We start from the raw sequence: 24,490 nt of genomic DNA on the forward strand, positions 1-24,490 counted from the left end.
AGGGATTTAAATCCAGCCACAACCTTGTCAAGCGTGGTAGATGAACTCTTGTTACGCAAGTCCTGTACTGAAATGTGATTCTGACTAAAAATGCGGGCTCTTATCTTTCAAGAAGTGTAAGAAATGTCAACCAATTCACTTTCTGAATTGGTGCACAGCCAAAAAAAAGCAGACATCATAAAATAGAGTTGTATCTTGGTTGTAAAAAGGGCCTTTTCGGCTACCACTGGCTCCCAGTGAAAACAAACGTTTATCTCAGCTCGTAGGGAAGCCTACAAATGGAAAACTTGGAATCATAAATACAAGTCACTGTGAATCAATCCCAAGAATTCACTTAAAAGGTCCTTTATCCTTATGACTGGCTCATGCAAGTATGAAATATACTCATAAAAAATGTACCATCTAATTGTCTTCCCTCAATAATATTTTATCCTGAATTCTCCCTGGAGCATCAAATTGTGCAAGTGGATTGCTGTGACCGAACAGGTCATTACATATTGAGTTGGAAAAAATTACTCAACATTTTATGGCAAATTATGCAGTGATTGGGCAGAAATGTGGTTTCAGGATTTTTGAAGATCATTAACAGACGGAGCCTAATGACTAAAACAGAAGGGGAAAAAAAAAGAGAAAATGACAAAGATTGTGCTCGCTCACATGGAAAGAAAGGGGAAACGAGGCCAACACAAATAGGATCGGATAGAGTTTTAAACTTTCACTGACAATTTGAACGGTAAAAGCATAGTTTGCTTGCGAAACAGTCACGGCATTTAAAGCAATTGTCTGTGAAGCAATTCGGGATGTTCTTGGGTGATGTGGGAGCAAAGAGCCTTTTTGAGGCCCAGGCTTCAGCGAGCCATAGGTTCCAAACGAGCATCCTGATGAAGCTTGCTGGGTTCAGGCCAGCACAATATTGGGTGTCCCAGAGCCTGCTTGGGCAGCAGCAAGCTAAATCCTGTGGGGGGGGGGGGGGCGGGGAATGGCTTACAATTTTGGGGAGGGGAGGGGGAAGACTGGGGCGGCAGTGGGCCACATTAATTTTTGTCTGTAAAACTTGGCGGAACATGCACGCTCTACCCAATTCTGTTCCAAAATGGCAATTGGGGTCGTATAGGAACAGGAGTAGGCCATTTAGCACCTCGAGCCTGTTCCGCCATTCAATGAGATCATGGCTGTTCTGTGACCTAATACAAAAGCAAAATACTGCGGGTGCTGGAAATCTGAAATATAAACAGAAAATGCTGGAAATACTCAGCCACACAGGCAGCATCTGTGGAGAGAGAAACAGAGTTATTGGAGGCGATTTTGCCGGCGCTCAGGGGTCGGGTTTGGAGGCGGGACAGCTGGCAAAATTAAAAAAATTTGCAGTGGGTCCTGAACCCACTTCCAACCTGCCTCCAATCTATCTTCCCGGGAGTCGAGTCCCCGATTTGCGCAGGGACCTGACTCCTAGCGATGGGAAGAGGATTATAGCCACTTAACTGCTTGTTAACAGGGAGTTAACAGGCAGTTAAGAGTCTTTTTCCAATTTTGACACTTCTACTGCGGGCTTCCTGACATCGGGAAACCCCGCCAGGGTAAGTGTGGCATGCTGTGGGTCTACCGTAATGTTTGTGCATAGATGACAGCTGCAGAAGTGGTGTGAAGGATCCAATGGGACACTGGTGCGTTGCAGAGGTAAGAAAATGTTGGGAAAGTCATTTTAATGTGTTCAGAATTTTCTGTACGTGACAAGCTTTGAAGTGTTTGTGAAGTCCCACCTCACTGGGAGAACCTCTCTCACCAGTGACAGATCGCTTCTGTAACCTTACCTGCAGCTGCCATCTGTTTTAGCCTAAGGAGAGAGTTACTGGAGAGCCTGGGTGCAAGGGCTCACCTTTGTACAGTGATTGTCAGTGCTTGCAGCACCTCAATGCTGTCAAACACTGAAAAAATCATCTGTCAAAAAGAAATGGTGGTGGCCCCTTTAAGTAAATCGGCAGATGACGCGTCGCCAACTAACATCATCTGACACCGGCTTTCTCTTAATTGGCCGGCAAGCCCGCAGGGCGGGCTTAACAGGCAAATTGATGCAAAATAGCGTCTGTGCGTCGGACATCACTGGGGGTGGGACTAGAACCCGAAAGGCAGCACTCCCGCCCCCAATGCGCCTCTTCAGGTAAGATCCTCGCCAACGTTTCAGGTCGATGACCTTTCATCAGAACTAGAAAAAGTTAGCGATATAACAGGTTTTGAGCAAGTGCAGAGGCAGGGAAAGGCAGTAGGGGAGGAAAGAACAAAAGGGAAGGTCTGTGATAGGGTGGAAGGCAGGAGAGGCTCTGGCCGCCTAGCAGTAGGCCCCTCTCAGGCTGGTAGTGATGGGCATGCTGGCATAAACAGGGTGGTAACCAGCCTGTTTACACCAGGCAGCCCAAGTTAAAATATTTACCTCGTGATAAAGCACCATATAAATGCCATTTCTTTTTAAAATAATGGTTTAGTGGCACTTTTTAACATTGTCTTATTTTAATTAATACAGTTAGGTAGAAGAGTCAAAGAAACAGTGTTACACTGACACTTTGAATGAGTGTTCTCAATCATGCTGCTGAGTTTTCAGACTGACTCAGACACAAGAGGAGCTTTTTTCTAAGAACTCAGTTTAAGTCTCACCAAGTTTGTATTTGGGGAAGTTTGTAAAGCAGTCCTCGCCAGTAATATTGGATCACCACTCGCTGGGTGCTGCCTGTACTCCAGAGAGCTGATCCTATGCAATTATGCATGGTCAGCTTCATTTGCACAAAATTCTGGTGCTACTGATGCACAACGGGTCATGGGACAAGTTATCAAAGCACAGCAGCTCTTAAAGGGTTGCTGGTCACCCTTAAACTGTTCTTGAAGGGAGTGAGAAATAATTACAGCAAGAGGACACAGAAGAACAGCACCACCAAATGAAGCAGCTTTAGAAGAGCTCTGGAGAAGGTCTGCAAAGAAATGTCGCCCGTTTTGGAGCTGAGGACCACTGAAGTGTGAGATTTGAAAAGTTAAACCTTTGCAAAACAACTGATGCTGCTACAGATTAAGCAATGTCAACCCAAGGTGTAAACTCCTGCTACAGGAAACTCTTTTTTATCCGGCACCGACGGGACCGGCGTGCTGCTGGTTTATCAAAAAGCCCGGATTACAGAGAGGTATAGTAAAAGGTACGAGAGCCCCATACACAGCAATAGATCCAGGCATCCCTGTTGCTTAGCAACAGGTGCAGGAACCCCGGCCACAAGATTCAGGCATCCCTGTTGCTTAGCAACAGGTGCAGGAACCCCGGTTACACAGCCACAGATCCAGGAACGGCCACTAATATGAAGTAAAACTTACCTGAACCTACTCCTGAATTTTGCCGGTTAACAGAGATTTCCGGTTATTTAGGTGCCGGTAAATCGAGAGTTTCCTGTACTTAGATAGTTAAGAAGCAACCCGTGATCACCATAGACAATGGCTTGCATGCAGACGGATTGTCTGGTAGTGAAATTGAACAAAGGAAAAACCACCTCAAAACCAGACAATGCAGTTGAAAACGGGACATGCCTAAAGACTACAGTCAATTCAAAACTGCCACCAGAAGTTCCCTGACAGGTATTGTTGTCTGGGCCATCATGCAAAGCAATTAAGAGATTGCGGAGACAGTTAAATCTGACAACAGACAAAGTGATTGAGTCCAACATCAGACAAAGTGACAATGTTGAGTCCACGGAAGTACTGGGGGTCTGTCAACAAACAAGATGATTAAGAAGAATAAAAGCAAAATACTGCAGATGCTGGTAATCTGAGAAACAAACAGAAAATGCTGGAAATACTCAGCAGGTCAGGCAGCATCTGTGGAGCAAAAAAACAGAGTTGACATTTCAGATCAATGACCTTTCGTCAGAAAGGTTGAAAGGTCGACGACCTGAAATGTTAACTCTGTTTCTCTCTGCACAGACGCTGCCCGACCTGCTGATTATTTCTGGCATTTTCTATGATTAAGAAGTATGATTGGACAATAGAATTGTGAAACAAAGTTTGGTCTGATGAGTCACATGATACCAGTGCACCTAACCTCAATTGACTTACCTGTCAATCATTTAAGGTAAACTCATGATTGAAGCCTAAACTACCAATCACTGAGGCCTAACAAATGGTACTCACTTCCCAGCCGAGAAGTATGTATAAGAAGAGGACATTGGGGAAGAAAAAAGCACTGTAATCGAAGGCTAGAACAACAGGAGCTCAGCGCAAGGAGGAGGGCAACATCGAAGAAGATGCAACAGCCCTGAGTGCAACGGACTGATCACCCAGTAGAACTCAAAAGACCACCCTCTACTTCAGAAAGGTTGTATGAACTTGTGCCAATCACTTAAATAATCTTGTTTAGCCTTAAAATGATATGTTCGTGTAGTACTGTTCCAAAGTTACCGTACAGAATTCACCAACCCTTTAGACACTGGGCCAGTGTTTGGATTGTGTAGACAAACCCTACAGAAAGAAGAAAGAAATTGCATTTATATAGCACCTTTCACAAACGCAGCTTCAGAGCCAATGAATTACATTTTGAAGTGTAGTCATTTTTGTAATGTAGGATATGCAGCAGCCAATTTGCGCACAGCAAGGTCCCAATTCCCACCAATAGCATTGAGATAAATAACCAATTCAAATATTTCAGTGACGTTGGTTGATGGATAAATGTTGGCCACTGGGAGAACGCCCCTGCTCTTCTTTGAATAGTGCTGTGGGATTATTTACATCCACCTAAAAGGGTAGATGTTACTTGGTTTAAGGTCTCATCCAAACAACAGCACCTCCGACAGTGCAGCACTCCCTCAGCCCACATTATGTGCTCAAGTCCTGGAGTGGGGCTTGAACCCACAACCTTCTGACTTAGGGACAAGTGAGCTGCCACTGAGCCAAGGCTGAAGAGCAACCTGAATGGAAGTGGCAGAAAGCGAATACCGTCCTACCTGTGCCCCGAACCTGGGAGTAGGTGAGAACATGTACAGCAGGCACCTCAAAGCACTGGAGAGGTACCACCAACGCTGCCTCCACAAGATCCTGCAAATCCATTGGCAGGATAGGCGCACCAATGTCAGCGTTCTTGCTCAGGCCAACATCCCCAGCATCGAAGCTTTGACCACGCTCAATCAGCTCCGATGGATGGGTCACGTTGTCCGCATGCCCGATACAAGACTCCCAAAACAAGCGCTCTATTCGGAGCCCCGGCACGGCAAGAGAGCCCCAGGTGGGCAGAGGAAATGCTTCAAGGACACCCTCAAAGCCTCCTTGAAAAAGTGTAACATCCCCATCGACACCTGGGAATCCCTGGCCCAAGACAGCACAAAGTGGAGGAGAAGCATCCGGGAAGGCGCCAAACATCTCGAGTCTCTTCGCCGGGAGCAAGCGGAAGCCAAGCGCAGGCAGCGCAAGGAGTGCATGTCAACCCAAGCACCCCACCCACCTGCCCCTTCAACCACCGTCTGCCCCACCTGTGACAGAGACTGTAGGTCCTGCATTGGACTCATCAGTCACCTGAGAACTAATTTTTAATGTGGAAGCAAGTCATCCTCGGTTCCGAGGGACTGCCTAAGAAGGAGAAGTTGTTGAGAAAGAAATTTGATAGACTCAGCAGGAGTACCAAGATATATTCTGCATGCACAGTTTCATTTCATAATTTTGCCTTATGAAGTTTGGTTTGGCATAAAATAAAGTAACTGCTAGAGTAGGAGGCATTAACAAGCATTATTCTGTAACTATGGTCACATTAATGGCCAAATCATGGGAGCTTGTCAGGTCACAGCACAGGAATGGTACAATGACTGGATTTTGACCGGAGTAAACTGCCTGGGCACAAGTTCAGTTTCCTTTAAACTGTACATTGATTATGGAGCAAACTACATGCATTATTCATTTATAGAACAAGGTTATTAACATTTTATGCTTACTGATTTTTGTTTTGAAGATACATTTTTTGATGTCACGCATTTCAAAATAGAGAGTGATATCAGGTGGTAGGAATGAACAAGGTAATATTTTACCACTGATATAGATCAGTGCCAGGATTCAATGCATGTAGTGGAAAAAGAAGGAAACCAAAGATTTTCTTTTGCTTTGTCAATCCATCTCTGATGGTCAATGACCGATCAGATAGATCGTGGAAGCCTTGTGCTAGCGTGCGGTACAAAGGAGTGGGTGTATTCCTTTGAAGCTGGGGGTTGAAATGTATGCCTCTTAGGACTTGGCAGCCTAGGATTAGTAAAGGGGATCCTGTGTCGTGTCATTCGATGCAGATTTAATTACTATTTTAATCTCCAGTAAAATCATCTCTTGGCTTAATGAGCACCAGAAAGAAGAAAAGGACAGAGGATAGTTCGGTATTCCAACTGTTGCATATAATGTCACGTTTTTTTAATCTTCAGAAATGACATCACTGGATGGAGTAAAAGAATAGCTTAATTAATGGTGACAAACCTTTCAACTGTACAATCCATGCTGAACTGGTATTTCCTAACATTTAACAGTTACTGCTATTCTTGGGTTTCTTCCTCCTCTTTTATATGACTCTTCCTTTCAGATCCTATCCCATTTGAATCAGACAGAGGTCTCTTCAACACAGGAAGTGTCTTGGTCATTGTGTAATCAAATATTGGGCCTTTTCCAGACACATTTACAGGACACATCAGAAACCACAGTAGTTTCTCAGAAGTCATAGTTAATGCATAACAAATGATATCACACAGTGAGTTCATTGTTAGGTTTACTTTAATAATGGAATGAACCACAATTAACTTCAAAATGTTTGCACATCCCCGCGTTGCCCTGGAGACGCCAGAGCTGGCCCCGAGCTAAAGAAGCAATCGTCTTTTATATAACACACTAGGGGTGATTTTCGACTGCCGGCTACTCCGTTTGTGAGCAGTTCACCAGTTGAAAATGGCAAGGAAACAGCGGCTGCCCCTTGGATGCGCAAGGCCTGCCTGATGTGATTTTTGAGGTCGGCCTGTAAATGGGCGCCCAACACTCTGGCTCACAAATGCAAATTAGGGCCGTACGCCAGCTGCAGGACCCCGCTTGCAATTCTCAAGTACAAAGCGGTGGAGCGTGTGCGTCATGCATTCTGCCCATTTGTACCAGCTGGTGAGCGGCCTGACCAGTCGTCCTTGAAGGGGATTGCCGGAGGCAGCTCCAAGATCGGCCTGGAACATTTATGGGGAAGGGGGGAATGTTTTGTTGGGCTCATTTCTCCCGATTTGGCAAAATTCCCGATAGTGCCCAAGGAGCACTGGGCAGCTCAGCAACTGTATTCTAAGAGGTCCAAAACTTGAGAATAGTTCAGGACTCTCACTCAATCCATTGGGTGAGCGGAGGTACTGATGACTGTTTTGGGCAAAAGTTGAAATTCGCTACCCTATATAATTTTCATTAATGTGCTATCTAGACAAAAAGCTTCCTGCTTACATGTCTACATTTCGATTATAGAACCACCTATTTCTAACGATGGAAATCAATGTCATACTTGTAAGCTTGTGAAGATTGATAGTTGCATTCAACTCTGCACACTTCAAGAATCAGTAAAAGTTACTGGCTCTGTTCCCCTGATGACTTAACAACAACAACAACAACAACAACTTGCATTTATATAGCGCCTTTAACATAGTAGAGCTTCCCAGGAGCATCATCAAACAAATTTTGACACCGAGCCACATAAAGAGATATTAGGACGGGGGTCAGAGAGGTAGGTTTTAAGGAGCGTCTTAAAGGAGGAGAGAGAGGCAGAGAGGCTTAGGGAGGGAATCCCAGAGCTTAGGGTCTAGGTAGCTGAAGGCACGGCCACCAATGGTGGAGTGATTAGATAATGATCAGGGGTGACGACCTCACTCAGTTAGTAAATGCACGGCCTGGTATGGTGCTGAGCTACGCATACACGAGCGTGCTCATCTGTTCGCAGACAACTGATCTCAGCTGGGACATCATTTTAGGCACTCTACATTGCCTCAGTGCCCTGGACTAATAAGGGGGCAGAACATCAGCCAAGGTTTTTGCTGCCGATCATTATCCAGTGACTGCTACTGAAAATTCTACATCGGTTAATGACAGGATGGGCCTCCGTTCTGATGCTGTCCATAGGTGTACAAACTGCTCATTTTCTAGGCTCATAAAGCATGGCTACTGGGAGGTACATTGTACTGGAGGGCTGTTGACACAGTGGGACCGTACTTAGGGTGGCCAACTTGGGTTGGACATATTCCTGGAAGTTTAATCACCTGACCTCATACCTCCAACCGCCAAACAGCCTCTTTTCCCCGTCTCCAGTACTTTTATAACTAATAAACAAAATTGTTCAAAGAAATTTGAAAAAAGAAACACATCACTTTTTTTTTAAATGATGTTTCACCCAGGTCACTCGCAGAAGTGTCCAGGAGATTTATCTTTAATTCCCGGAGGCTCCAGGACAATCCTGGAGGCTTGGCAACCCCAACCGTACTCCAGCAAGACTCAGTGGGCTGGATTTTGCCAATGGGGAGCTTTTGGAGGCGGAACTCACACTTGTCGGGTTTCAGTCCCGCCTCCATCAACTTCTGGCCAACCCACGCTATTTTCCCTTGATTGAACTTGTTAAGCCCGCCCAGCGGGCTTAGCAGGCCAATTAAGGGAAAGCTGGTTACAGAGAACGTCAGCATATGACGTTTCATCTGTCAAAAAATTTTGACAGATGAATTGTCATCATTTGACAGCTCTGTGAAGCTGTCAAACGCTGACATTCTCTGTAGTTTGATGAGTTCTTGAATACAAGAAGTCATCAAACCTCTTTCTTTTGCAGAAATTAGATGGTTGTTGCATTGGAGAATGCAACGGCCATCTGTCATCTCTGCTGCGGAGGTGCGAGACTCTCCGCATACCCACCGATTGAAGCCTGCAGGAAGAAACAAAGGTAAGTAAACTTTTTCTATCACCTTCCACTTACCTCCCATACTCACCTCTCCACACTTGCACCCATCACTTACCTTCACAGCGCACTTTTGCACCCCGCAGACCCCCGCAGACCCACTACTCGCCTCGGTGACCCTGGCAGGTTTTAGAGCCTTCGGGAAGCCCGCACTTGTGTGGGAAAATGGGGACAATCCTCTTATCTGCCTGTTAACTACCTGTTAACAGGCAGTTAAGTGGCTGTAGTCCCTTCCCGCCTCCAAGAAGACGGGACCCGGCACGGGTCAGCTACCCGCCTCCTGCCAAGACGGCACGGAGGTGGGTTGGGGGCAGGTTGAGCACCCGCCCCCAGATTCTGCCATTTTCTCGGCAGTCCCGCCTCCAAACCCGCCTCCCCAGGGCTGGCAAAATCCAGCCCAGTGCTTCCGGGAGAGAAGAAGAGGGCAAAGGTTAGAAAATTAGAGGGGAAAATTTACACTTTGGAAAACCGATAAGATGTAAAATATGATCCTTATTCTGATCAACTAATTGCAGACAAATCAATGGGCTTCATTGCACAACTTCTCCCACCATGCCAGTTATTAGGAGCAACAATTGTAAGTGAATTGCAAACTTACACAACTTTATCTGTACAAAAACAACCGTTTGGAAAATTGCAACCATAAATCGGTTTACTTAATCTTTTCCAAGCACCCTCCCCACCCCCCAATTTGGGGAATGGACATCTAGAAACCCCTTCCATTAGGTACATGTTATCAAAAGAGAGTTGTATTGAAATGAATCAGGAGGTGACCTAACATCTAAAATATTTATCACTTTAAACAAGGCTAACAAACTGTCTGGCTGCACTGCCAGCTTTTATATATGATGAGTTCATCTGTTTGAAATCTGCTGATTTAAGGAGAACGGAAAAGTTAAAAATTTACATAGCATTACATAGAACTTACATCGAAACATAGAAGATAGGAGCAGGAGTAGGCCATTCGGCCCCTTGAGCCTGCTCCTCCATTCAATGCGATCATGGCTGATCATTCAAAGCGATCATGGCTGATCATTCAAATTCAGTACCCAGTCCCTGCTTTCTCCCCATACCCCTTGATCCCTTTAGCCTTAAGAAATATATCCAACTCCTTCTTGAATATATTTAATGAATTGGCCTCCACCGCCTTCTGTGGTAGAGCGTTCCAGAGGTTCACCACTCTCTGGGTGAAGAAATTCCTCCTCATTTCTGTCCTAAATGGCCTACCCTTTATCCTTAGACTGCGTCCCCTGGTTCTGGTCTCCCCGACCATCGGGAACATCCTTCCTGCATCTAGCGTGCAAAATTAAGGCACATGGGATTGGGGGCAAGGTATTGACTTGGATAGAGAACTGGTTGGCGGACAGAAAGCAAAGAGTTGGAATAAACGGGTCGTTTTCCGAGTGGCAGGCAGTGACTAGTGGGGTACCGCAAGGATTGGTCCTAGGACCCCAGCTGTTCACAATATATATGAATGATCTGGACGAGGGAATTGGATGTAATATCTCTAAATTTGCAGACGACACAAAGCTGGGTGGGAGGGTAAGCTGTGAGGAGGATGTCGTGAAACTCCAGTACGATTTGGACAGGTTGGGTGATTGGGTAGAAACATGGCAAATGCACTATAATGTGGATAAATGTGAGGTTATCCACTTTGGTGGCAAAAACAGGAAGGCAGATTATTATTTGAATGGCAATAGATTGGGAGAAGGGGAAGTGCAAAGAGGCCTGGGTGTTCTTGTGCACCAGTCGCTGAAGGTAAGCATGCAGGTGCAGCAGGCGGTTAAGGCGGCAAATGGTATGTTGGCCTTTGTAGCAAGAGGGTTCGAGTACAGGAACAAGGATGTCTTGCTACAGTTGTACAGGGCCTTGGTGAGACCGCACCTTGAGTATTGTGTGCAGTTTTGGTCGCCTTACCTGAGGAAGGACGTTCTTGCCATGGAAGGAGTGCAGCGAAGATTCACCAGGCTGATACCTGGGATGGCAGGAATGACTTATGAGGAGAGATTGTGTCGATTGGGCTTATACTCACTGGAGTTTAGAAGATTGAGAGGGGATCTCATCGAAACCTATAAAATTCTGTCAGGCCTGGACAGACTAGATGCAGGAAGGATGTTTATGATGGCCGGGGAGTCCAGAACCAGGGGTCATAGTCTAAGGATAAGGGGTAAGCCATTTAGGACTGAAATGAGGAGGAATTTCTTCACCCAGAGAGTGGTGAACCTGTGGAATTCTCTGCCACAGAGGGCGGTGGAGGCCAGTTCATTAAATATATTCAAAAAAGAGTTGGATATATTTCTTAAGGCTAAAGGGATCAAGGGATATGGGGAGAAGGCAGGGACAGGGTACTGAATTTGGATGATCAGCCATGATCTCATTGAATGGCGGTGCAGGCTCGAAGGGCCGAATGGCCTACTCCTGCTCCTATCTTCTATGTTTCTATGTTAGTCTGTCCAGTCCTGTCAGAATTTTACAAGTTTCAATGAGATCACCTCTCATTCTTCTAAACTCCAGTGAGTACAAGCCCAATCGACCCAATCTCTCCTCATACGTCATTTCTGCCATCCCAGGTATCAGCCTGGTGAATCTTCACTGAACTCCTTCCATGGCAAGAACATCCTTCCTTAGATAAGGCGACCAAAACTGCACACAATACTCAAGATGTGGTCTCACCAAGGCCCTGTACAACTGCAGCAAGACATCCTTGTTCCTGTACTCAAACCTTCTCGCTACGAAGGCCAACATACCATTTGCCTTCTTAACCGCCTGCTGCTCCTGCATGCTTACCTTCAGCGACTGGTGCACAAGGACACCCAGGTCTCATTGCACTTCCCCTTCTCCCAATCTATTGCCATTTAGATAATAATCTGCCTTCCTGTTTTTGCCACCAAGTGGATAACCTCACATTTATCCACGTTATATTGCATCTGCCATGTTTCTGCCCAATCACCCAACATGTCCAAATCATCCTGGAGTTTCTTGACATCCTCCTCACAGCACACACGCCCACCCAGCTTTGTGTTGTCTGCAAATTTGGAGATATTACATCCAGTTCCCTTGTCTAGATCATTAATATATATTGTGAATAGCTGGGGTCCAAGGACTGATCCCTGCGGTACCCCACTAGTCACTGCCTGCCACTCGGAAAAAGACCCGTTTATTCCAACTCTTTGCTTTCTGTCTGCCAACCAGTTCTCTATCCAAGTCAATACCTTGCCCGCAATCCCATGTGCCTTAACTTTACATGCTAATCTCTTTTGCGGGACCTTATCGAAGGCCTTCTGAAAGTCCAGATACACCACATCCACTGGTTCTCCCTTATCTATTTTACCAGTTACATCCTCAAAAAATTCCAGTAGATTAGTCAAGCACGATTTACCTTTTGTGAATCCATGTTGACTTTTTCCAATCCTGTCACTGTTTTCCAAGTGCTCTGCTATTACATCTTTTATAATGGACTCTAGCATTTTCCCCACTACCGATGTCAGACTTACCGGTCTGTAATTCCCCGTTTTCTCTCTACCACCTTTTTTGAATAGTGGGGTAACATTAGCTACCCTCCAATCCATGGGTACTGTTCCAGATTCCATCGAATGTTGGAAGATGATCAGCAATGCATCTACTATTTCTAGGGCCACTTCCTTAAGTACCCTAGGATGTAGATTATCAGGCCCTGGGGATTTATCGGCCTTCAATCCCATCAATTTCCCTAACACCACTTCCTTACAAATACTGATTTCTTTCAGTTCCTCCCTTTCATCAGACCCTATGTTCCCCGGCATCTCTGGGAGGTTATTTGTGTCCTTCTTTGTGAAGACAGAACCAAAATATGTATTTAGTTGGTCTGCCATTTCTTTATTCCCCATTATAAATTCCCCTGATTCTGACTGCAAGGGACCTACGCTTGACTTCCCCAATCTTTTTCTCTTCACATATCTATAAAAGCTTTTACAGTCCGTTTTTATGTTCCCTGCAAGCTTACTCTCATATTCTATTTTCCCCTTCTTAATTAATCCCTTTGTCCTCCTTTGTTGAATCCTAAACTGCTCCCAATCCTCAGGATTATTGCTTTTTCTGGCCAATTTATATGTCCTCTCCTTGGATCTTATGCTATCCCTAATTTCCCTTGTTAGCCACGGTTGGGTCACCTTTTTTTGTTTTATTTTTATGCCAAACTGGGATGAACAAATTCTGTAGTTCATCCATGCAGTCTTTGAATGTTTGCCATTGCCTATCCACCGTCAACCCTTTGAGTGACATTCCCCAATCAATCCTACCCAACTCGCGCCATTCGGCCCAACTGGTCTATGCTGGTGTTAATGTTTCACACGAGCCTCCTCCCACCCAACTTCATCTAACCCTATCTGCACATCCTTCTATTCCTTTCTCCCTCATGTATTTATGTAGCTTTCCCTTAAAGGCATCTATACTTTCCACCTCAACTGCTCTATGTGGTAGCAAGTTCCATATTCTAACCACTCTCTGGTGTTCCTTGTTACCTCTCATATTGGTACAGTTGCCAACTCTGGTTGGATGTATTCCCAGTGGGTTCATCGCATGACCTCTCATATCCAACTGTCCCACCCAGCTAAACAGCCTTTTTTTAAATCCTTCTCCAATATTTTTATAACTAATAAACCAAAATGAAAAGTACACTTTTTTTTTTTAAGTGCCCCTTTGATTTTTCTCCCGGGTCACTCGCAGCGGTGTCCTGGAGCGTCATCTTTAATTCTTGGAGACTCCAGGGCAATCCGGGAGTGTTGGCAACCTTACATAGTGGCAATGCACTCTTTACTCATACTGTGCGCCACCAGGTGCAACATCATTCCTGTCAGACTGAACAATAACCAATCAGCTAGAAGCAAAAAGTAAAAGGAATAGATGGTATATAGTGAGCAATTAACAAGGAAAGAGGTGCAATTGGAAAAAGAAGTCATTTTTACCATTATGGTAATTGATGCCAATGTAATGGATTGTCTTCTGGGGAAGCTGTCCAAAGCCTGTTGGAATTTTGTCCATGTGACTACGATAAAAACTGTTAGAAAACGGAGTTACTGAACTTTTAAATTCTTATCCTTGTTTTTAAATCCCTCCATGGCCTCATCCCTCCCTATGTCTGTAACCTCCTCCAACCCTCCGCGATCTCTCCGCTCCTCCAATTCTGGCCTCTTGTGCATCTTTGTTTTCATTGCTCCACCACTGGCATGTATTTATGTCTTCAGCTGCCTAGGCCCTAAGCTTTGGCATTCCCTCCCTAAATCTCTCTGTCTTTTCACCTCTCTCTCTCTTCCTTTAAAACCTACCTCTTTGATCAACCGTTTGCTCGCTTTTCATAGGCTCTCCTTCTTTGGATCGGTGTCAATGATTGCACTCTTGGGAAGTGCCTTGGGACATTTTAATACGTTAAAGGCACTCTATAAATGCAAGTTGTTGTTGTTGTATTCTGTAACTTTGAGCCAAAAAGATTGAAACAGCAACATAAACTAGCGAATGATCTACATTTAGTACAGTATCCAAAAGATAGATTTCATTTTTTTTTTCATTTCAATGAAATGGCCTTTGGATAAGAGACTCTCACGCTGATGAAGCTACTGTCACAACATGCTCTGACATGAATGGAATTCGACTTTATTGAGAGAGGATTACTATAACATAAGGAATAAAAGACAACAGAGACTAACTATAAGATTGCTGTCCAATATTTCTTAGGCGTCAACAAAACAGATGTTAGACAGGTATAACAGCGAACCAAAGGGAGTGGCCAATTAGTTGCACAATTATTGGCAATGTTTATCTGTCAGGGTGTATGGAGTAGGGGTACCTGTGGTGGTTGAAAATCAACTTGTAAGTACACCCATACCATCCATATCCATATATAAATATTTAAGTAATAATGTTTGCCCAACTTTAATGCGTTTGGGAATGAAATCCAACGACATTATGGTTGCTATTTCCCAATTGTTCTCCTACTTTCATCAGTTATAGGACATTATTATTTTGCCACCCCACCCCTTTCCCCTCGCTATCGCTCCTGAAAATATTATGACCCAGGAAATTCTAAATCCTGTCCAAACCTAAGTTATGCTTCCCTTGTAGCTTGCATTGTGATCCTCCATAGTTATTAATTATTCTAGCTCTCCAATTCTACTTTGAATGCTTCGTGCATTCACATACATACCAAAAATTCTAACTCCACAATTCTACGGGGTTCTCCCAAACTCCCACCTTTACTCCAGCAGGAGACCAGCAGAATCCTTAGAGAAATGGCATGACTGGTTGAAAACAGCTGTTTGCTTTGTTTCCTTGGAGATTCAGTCGGTCTCCTGCACGAGTTATGGGTGAACATCTGTGGAATTTCCAGGAGCTTATTATTGTTCCTAACCTAATGTAATGGGCTATCCCTTGCCCCTTCTATGATATTGTTTGATTTCTCACTAGCTCAAAGCTGCTTTCTATTCCTATCACCTCTGGTAATATTTGGTCTACATTTATTTCAGCTAAGCCTTCTGATTCTTTTCCAACAGCTTTATTAACCTTGTGTAACAGTCATGAAAGTTTAAGAAAGTGTAAAGAAGAAAGAAAATACCTTAAAATATTGGTTAAATATTATGGTATAGTATGTATGTACATTTGTTTATTATTCATGCATATTCTAGTATAATATCGTTAATTTACCTTACTGACTTATTGTATTGAGAAACCCCCTCTTTTCTTGTTCCAATAGTATAGTCTGAGAGACCCCCTTTAGTCTTGCTCCAATGGTATAGTCCTTAAGCTTGTCACATGATATCCAGCCATTTTTACAGTTCAAGCACCACGAGGCTAGGAAAGGTAGAAGCTTTGATGGCTGTGGAGCAATACAGTTTTTGACCGCGTTTAAACGTGTTTTACTTTGAAATTCTGTTTGAAATGTACTACAGTAAACAGTTAAAAGACAAAGTTACGTTTTGGAACGTTTTATTTCGACACGCGTCTACTCGTTGCTAAAGGCCTCAAAGCTCAGTGGCTGCATATTGAAAACTATGGAGCGCCACTACACCTTGCTCTCCTTCTCTAGTCCCAAGACTAGACTTTGTCCACCTTGAGCCACATCACTTTAAATCCTCCCCCAGTGCTCCATTTACCCTCTCTGGAAAGACAATGATGCCATTTTGATTCAGATAAAAGCTATCCCTTTGGCATAACCTTCCCTTGTTCCAGAAAGCACACCAACGTCCCAAGCATCCCTTCTTGCATCCGCTCTGCAGTTACGTATTGACCTGCCTTATCGTCTGCTCTTCAACCTGCCCAGCACGTGCACAAAAAGCAATCCAGAGATAATTCCACTTGCTGTCTTATTATTCAATCTAGTACCTAACGTCTTAAACTCCCTCTGCATGTAAAATGGTGCATTTGGAGATTAAAAGGAACAAGAGACAAATGTTCAGAGAAGCAATGATCGTAATATTTTCGATGGACAGAGAGTTGAAGGGAGAGATTGGAGCATGCAGGTGAGAGAAAAGCAGACAAACTGTTTAATACAATTCAGACTCCCTTCCAATACTATTTATTTGTGCTTACCACTAAAAGTATCTCCCATAGGGAGTCATATGAATAAAAATTCATCCTTATGTATGAAGTGATTAGGAATAGCATATCTCGGCATCAAAAATCTACCCTTAAACCACAGGGATAAATACTGTAAATAATGGAAGATTTCCCACTGTACTTTTTCAATAGGTGAAAAAATACCACAATGACAGATCACACTGTTCAAGTTAAAACCACAAATTGCATTTACTATGAAACATAAGCATACATAGAAATGATTAAATTAGTGGATACAATAGGATAGAATTGCACTTGATGTCATAGAATCATAGAAATTTACGGCACAGAAGGAGGCCATTCGACCCATCAGGCTGGATTTTACGAACCTCGGCGGGTCCATGGCGGGCGATGTCGGTGGCGGGTCCTGACCCCGCTGCTGGCTCCAGCCCGCTGTGTAGAATGAATTTACCTTGATTGGGCTTGTTAAGCCCACCCAGCGCATTTCCCGGCCAATTAGAGGAAGCGGATCTGATGATGTCGTTTGATGACGCGTCATTAAAGGAACCATGGCCAACTTTAAATTGACATTTGTGCTGTTGTGGCGGAGCCACTAAGGGACTCCAATCAATTGTATATAATCCCCTTTAATAATATGTTGGCTACAGCCTGAGTCTGTATCTTTGTTTTCACTGTTTACATGTACAGAGCGCGATCACTTTAATAGCACGGGTAAACGCGATGATGTCACGCCGTTCATCACGTGATCCCCCTCCGGCGGGAAAAACGTGATGACGTCAGCCACGGGACCGCCCAAGCAGTCCTCGTGGAGCCTCCGAACTGACTAGACCTATATTCGATGTTCTCCTGTAGTTATCTGTTAAACTCTGTTAGTTTTCATTAAACCTTGTTTATTTGATCGCCTGAGTGGACCTCAGTCTTTTGGATAGGAACTAGACATTCCTACACTGTCAGTGTTTTACAGCATTGAGGTGCTGCAAACACTGACAAGCACTGCACAGAGATGCAGGGCTGCACCCAGGCTCTCCATGGCTCCCTCCATATGCTTATAGAGGGAGTCACAGCACACAACGATATACTCTTCCCTTCTCATAGACGGAGAAGACCTCCATAGGAGATTAAAACAGCCTGGTTGCACATTTCACAGGAGGACAAAAGCAGGGATGTGGTCAGGAGCACTAGGCTGCAGTGCCGCAAACATTTTAAAGATCTCAGTAGATCATGAAACGTTAGTACAAAGCCACACTCAACCTCATCCAGCTGTGCCTCTCATCACATCCCCATCACTCAGCCTTCCCTACCCTACTCCTGCACATCCTTACTCACACCAACTTACCTGGAACCTCCACCCATCCCTCTCACTATCTGCATTATCACTTCCCCATCTCACTAGCCACCCCACACACTCATCCTCATCCTAGTGCAATTATACCAACTAACAACAACAAAGGTAGGCACTTGGGTGTTTTATCCACTGTTCATGTAAAGTTTCTGTTAATGTGGTGTCTGTTGCGTCCGTGTATAATAAGACACAGACTGCAGGAGAAACGGTACAACAGGTGTTTACTCAACGTGGCTCACAGTGGAACTGACTGTACAGATTACTATTCAGTGCTATATACAGGTGTGGTCACTGCCAGTACTACAGTATACATGAGCTGTAAAAAGTAGTTCCCCCCGCTTAAAGGTATATACATTACAGTGTCAAACATTGAAACCTTTATTTTCAATACTTTGCGTTCTTGGACAGATTTGTATGCACCTTTGGAAGTGGCTTAGTGAGTGGCAGCGAATGATGAGAATAACGGTACCCCCCGCAATGGTGATGAGTGTGAAAGGAATGGCTTGGGCATTGTAGGGATAGTTTATGGTGTTGCCGTGGGGTGGTGCTAACCTGGCGCATCATGTGCCAGCCGGGGTGTACAGCATCAAGTGAAGTAAATCTGCCCATGGTGAGGCCATCCCTGGCCTTCCAGGCAGCAATGTGGTCAGGTGCTGATGCCCTGTGGCCTGTGCAGCATCAGGTGATTGCAGAGAAGGTTGGTGGTGTTGTTGTTGGTGCTGCTGGTGTGCTTGGTGATGCTGGTGTTGGGGCTGATCGTGGTCGGGTTTTGAGGACCATGGTGAGAGAGTATAAAGGGCACCTATGCTGATGGAATAGATGGCAGGTGAAGTAGAGATGACAGAAGCGATCTGTCAATGGTGGGAGAGGTAATGAGGTCAGACTGGATGTAGACTTGTGTAAATTCTGAATTTGTAGTGGAAATGCAGTATATAGAAGCTAGTGGTTAAGGAACATTTCTCAATCAGCTGGGAGCTTTGATTTGACATTTGAAGTTGTCAACTCATCAGCTGATTCAATGGCCATTGACCTCCCACCTCAGCCTCACAGATGAGGTCTAGGCACAGCAGAAAACCGGTGGGTTGGGGCGGGTGGAAAACCCAGGAGGCCGGATTTCCTGCAGGCCCTGCTGACTTTAACGGCAGGGCCTGATTTGCACGTGAGGCTTCAGATTCCCGCCGCAGCCAGCCAGATTGAGAGGCTGACTGGCTGCGGGCGGGTAGACCTGCAGATGCAAGGGGTCGGTCTGGCGGTGGGTTGGGTCGGCATCAGGGATCGCGGGAGGGGGGTCAACATCGGGGGTCGTGGGGGGGGCGGCATTAGGTATTGGGAATTGGGGGGGGGTCGGCATCGGGGATCACGGAATTGAGGTCAACATTGGGGGTCGCGGGGGGGCGGCATCAGGGATCACGGGGGAGGGGAGTCGACGGGGTCGGGGGGTGTTCGGCCGGGGTTCAGGGGGATCAGTGGTGGGGAGAGAGGATCAGGGCTGGCCACTGGAGGATTGTGGCCAGCCTCAGCATCATCGGTGGCGGGGGGGCGGGGGGGAATGGCCTCATTGGGGTGGGTGGGAGGCCTGGGATGGTGATCGGAGGCCTCGTGAGGTGGTCTCCGATTGTGAGGTGTGGGTTAGGCAGGGACCCTGGATCCAGGAGATAGCTCTAAAGCCACTTAATCTCTTGGATGCAGCAGTCCCCACCTCGGTTTAACTGCCAGGTTTCCCAAATTGTGTGAAACCCATCCACAGGCAGTTAAACACAAAGTGGAAGGGATAAAGAGGCTTCCATCCTCATTACAATATTTAAATTAAGGTTCTGCCCCATGGGAGTGTGTTGCCTGCCCGCACCCCGTCCTGCCCCTGTCCCACCTCCGGTAAAACCGGAAGTGGGTGGATTGGAGATGGGATCAGGTGTGGAATCCCATTTTTAATAATTTAACTACCCCCACGCTCCAAACCCACCCGTTTTTTTTAGGGGAAAATTCCAGCCATCGTCTTCGTTTTGATATTATGATGTCAACACTCTGCATAGTTGTGCTGGCTAATCTGGCATGGCCAGCTTGCGCATATCTTTCCCCTTTGCGTGCAGTTCACAGAGTTACAGCAGAACCACTTAAGGGTAACTTCAGGAGAGCGGGGCTCTTTAGCTGCTCTCCAAGACCTGATCCTGAATGTAAAAAGCCCATTAACAATGGAGACATCAGAGATAAAAGGTTGAAGCTGTTGCTTGGACTTGTGAGAGGTATGAAGAAATTATGCCTTTGAAGAATTGAGACAACATTTGCAACTGGGCCTTTGAAATGCATGGGGGAGATCAAGATTTAGTGGTTCAGTATCGTACCACGAGGAATGAAAGTTGGGAGCACTGAAGGCTGATGAATGTAGAGTGAAATCATGAGCAACAATGTAGATCGGATAGGATGCTGACCGTGAGGATGATTTGCTGATACATGGCATGCATTTTCTGAGCGTGTCCTCATTTGACTCTGTCTGGTCTGACTGGAATTTGAATATACAGTATTCAGAGAACTAGAATGTTGCTTCATCAAATGTTGCAATTGAAATGTAAATCACATGCATAACTTGTCATAACTGTGAAATTATTGGCTGCCTTTTCAAACTTATGACACTAGACAGTTCAACCATTATGGCACCACTGCCACAGAGATCATGGTTGGAATTTTCTCAAGGGAGGCGGGTTGGGGACGGCAGGGCCTGATTTGCACGTGAAGCCTCAGATTCCAGCCCGCAGCCAGACAGATTGAGAGGCTGGCTGGCTGCGGGCGGGTAGGCCAGCAGATGCGAGGGGTCGGCCCGAGGGGGCAGCAGCGGGGTCGGCATCAGGGATCATGGGGGGTTGACGGGGGGGCGGTGGGTGGTGGGCCGGGGATCAGGGGAATCGAGGATCGCTGTGGGGGGGGCCTCATGATGGGGATTGGATGCCTGAGGGGGGGAAGGCCTGGGATGGCGATCGGAGGCCCTGTGGGGGGTCTCCGATTGCGGGGGGTGGGTTAGGCAGGGACCCTGGATCCAGGAGGTAGGTATAAAGCCACTTACCTCTTGGATGCAGCAGTCCCCACCTCGGTTTAACTGCTGGGTTTCACGAATTGTGTGAAACCCGTCCACAGGCAGTTAAATTCAAAATGGAGGTGATAAAAGAGGCTTCCAGTCTCATTACAGTACGGTACCACCTCCTGGGAGCGGGTTCGCTGCCTGCTCCCCCACTGCCCTCCCCATCCTGCCTCCGGTAAAACCAGAAGTGGCCGGGTTGAGGTTGGGAATCCCATTTTTTACAATTTACCTGCCCCCCCCACCACACCCCGCTCCAAACCCACACGTTTTTTTTAGGGAAAATTCTGGCCCATATAATTTTAGAAGATATTAAAATGATTTTGTAGGAATGTCTAGTTCCTATCCAAAGACTGAGGTCCACTCAGGCGCTCAAACAAAATGAAGTTTAATGGAAACTAACAGGTTTAAACAAGTAACTGCAGGAGAACATCGAGTGTAGGTCTGTTCAGTTCGGAGGCTCCACGAGGGCTGCTCGGGCGGTCCCGTGGTTGACGTCATGATGTTCTTCCCGCCAGTGGGGGATCACGTGATGTACGGCGTGACGTCATCGCGTTTACCCGCACTGTTAAAGTAATCACGCTCTGTACAAGTAAACAGTATAAATAAAGATACAGACTCCGACTGTAGCTAACATGTTGTTAAAGGGAATTATATACAAATGATCTGAGTCCTTTAGTGGCTCCGCCACAATTTGTTAATTTGCGATAAGGATTAAAATATGAAACTTACTTTCTTGGTTAACTGATCTAATGCCAAGCTGCTAGGTCAGCTTACTCTTGAAAATATTCCCAATATTTTACTCTCTCAAAAAGACCTCTCTATGAGTTCTGTTGACTTCAACATTATTGAAGTGTAATTAGTTCACGATGTTTCACATTGTTATCTTGGGTCTTCATCTGGTCTAAGAATAGTCAAATGAAAAATAAGCTTGCAATGCTTAAATTAAGCACTACATTAACAGGCAGAGTTTTTTTTGCCCCAGCTGAATCTATTTTGTTGTGTTACGGTAATCTGATTTCTATTGATGGCTAGTTCATGTGTCTCTGTACATTTTCTCTTGGCTAATCCGTTTTTCACGTAGGTATATGGCTTATTTATACACTTGTTTGATGTTCTCTATTGTGCTTTTGCTTGAATTTGACGTATTACTTCAGCAAGAAGACTAGAACGTCCCCTGGCACGGCCACTAGATGAACATTTTCTGCGCATAACAAAGGTTCAAGACAGTAAATTTAAAGCATATGATTTAATCATGCTACAACAGCACCGCAAATAAAAACTGAACATTAATTGAGGATCTTTTATTTATCTCCAACAGACTGATAGGAATGAAACCACTGAACAATTGAAAGCACACTTGAAGGTCAGGGTATTGAAGAGCTGCCCAATTGTCAGGCAGATGATACATTCACATGGAGATCGTTGCTGGGGATACAATTTACATTTTGGTGCAGCCTTTTTAAATGCAACCAAATATCTCACCAGCCCTCGGACATGTATGTCAGAAAGGGCAATTTTGTTAAACGCATCTGTGTCATTTAACAATATCAGATGGTGAACAGTCTCCTTCAAAATGACAACACCTGACATGAAGCACCATATTAACCACAATGACTTTTATTTTTTCTTTCTCGCAGAGCATAAAATATGTATTTGCATGCAGCACTCTTGTGAACCAGTCGGACATTTAACGGTCTACCATTTTCCTATTGCATTTAAAACATTTCTGCGCAGCACAATCATGCTGTGACATGAGGAATAAGCAACAGGTACCTAGTTTTCCTTGATTTACTGACAAAGAGAAGGCAATAAATAAGTTACAATATGCTGATTAATATTGATATGAAGCAATTCCTATATAGCCTCATTGAGTGGATCTACCAAATATTTTTATCTAATAAATAAAGAGGAAATGAATAAAGTGCATTCACTATTATGTTTTTGGGGTTTTTACTGAGATATTTTCCTTGTAGTCAACACCAAAGACCACCCACTTAAATGAGCTCTCATTGCCTACAATATACACGCTGGCCTGGAGTTTCCCCAACAACATTGCAGAGTTTTAAGCACAAATTACTTTCCATTTCCACAATCTTTAGCGTGAGTTTAAAAAAGATTGTGCTAGAAGCAGGCCCCGTCCTCAAAACTGGCCATGCTCCCAGGATTAATTAATCACCAATGGGAATTTCTGCTCATTTGCAGGCCTTTGAGTAGGCTCCAAAAATTAAGCTGTTTATTTTGGGCGCAAGGACATTAATAGGCATGTTTTAAAAGCTTTTGAAGATAATTTTTTTCCTGATTTACTAAGAAACTGACTGCTGTACCCCAATATAACGAGCAAATGGTTCTGTATATTTTTGAAAAGTCATTTTCAGTCATTTAAAATCGGGTTACTCACAGACGGTGGACTAGCCACTGTGATTTAAAAAGGCTGATTCTTTTTTGTGATAATTCCATTTTCAGCTATATTAATCAAACTTCACCAAGTTACCACTCTTAAATATATCAAGAAGTAATTTTATAAAGCAACATTTAAAAAAAAAACGTTGCACATTTGCGCTGGTTCATGGCAGATTCTTTGTTTGCCGATATACAAATGAGTTTGAGTGGAAATTTTGGGGGGGGGAAACACTTTTCAAAACTGGAGCACTTTTGGTATGCAACTTGTGCTGGAATCGCCGATTGGGCCCAAAGAGGAAACTCATATCTTTATATGTCCTGAGTCCGATAATGAAGTGAGCCCAGAGATCAAACAGAAACACTTATTATTGTTGTATTTAGTTCAGCAGCTATGTCACAAGCCCTCCTGTGGCTGCCTAGACTTCTGAAAGCAGTAGAATAAACACTCTTATCATATTGTGGCTTAAGATATAAACTACTTAACAGGTTTTATTAAAAATAACAGATGAGCAAAGCAAAAAATGAATACAGTAGTGTGCACTATTTTACAGAATCTTTAACCCGTGCTCCTTCCTCAGGTGCAAAATAATGGCCCTGAAATTAGATCGGGGGCTTGCCGCGCGTGCAAGCCCCCGATCTGCACTCACCCTGCGCGCCGACATCTGAAGCCCAGGCCTGTTTGCATTTCCTTTCACAGGCCCGGTTCAGCTGTCGGCGCGCTGTGCTAACCTGATCCAGCGGCGTAGTTAGTGCGATGTGCCGGCTGGGATCAGGTGAGCACTGTGCAGCCAATCAGGGGAGGGGAAACTCATTCATGAGTTTGACAGTAAGAGCTGTCAAACTCATGAAAACTACGGGGGCCCAAAACACTATTTAAACTTTAAATAAAAATCCCAATCATTAAATTAAGTATAAATAAGTTTAAAAAAATAATTTAAACAATAATTTTTTTTTTTGAAAAAAATAAATTTTTAATAAAAAGGGTCTAAAACTAAACTTACCTTATTGTAGATTCTTTAAAATAATAAACTTGTGGAAATTTTTTTTCTAAATTGCACTAAAACACCACTTACCTGTAAAAATAAATACTTACGTGTGCTTTTTACAAGCGTAAAGACCGGAGGCCTTTACACATGCGCAAATCCCCCAAAACAGAGGAAATCCAAGATGCACGCGCTGC

General features: G+C 44.6%; 1 protein-coding gene and 1 long non-coding RNA gene across 5 annotated transcripts in view; one reads left to right on the forward strand and one right to left on the reverse strand.

The window, feature by feature from the left end:
* tncb (tenascin Cb) overlaps positions 1-24,490 on the reverse strand; it is a 496,701-nt gene that overhangs the window by 156,358 nt on the left and 315,853 nt on the right. The gene's annotated exons all lie outside the window — the stretch shown is intronic.
* Positions 4,233-23,351, forward strand: LOC147101837 (uncharacterized). The gene is made up of 2 exons (XR_015073377.1): positions 4,233-4,345; positions 22,229-23,351. It is a non-coding gene; the product is annotated as an uncharacterized LOC147101837 (long non-coding RNA).

This window comes from Somniosus microcephalus, chromosome 23 (assembly GCF_052327205.1).
Source record: "Somniosus microcephalus isolate GS21.2 chromosome 23, FLI_Smic_1.0, whole genome shotgun sequence".
Lineage (NCBI taxonomy): Eukaryota > Metazoa > Chordata > Chondrichthyes > Squaliformes > Somniosidae > Somniosus > Somniosus microcephalus.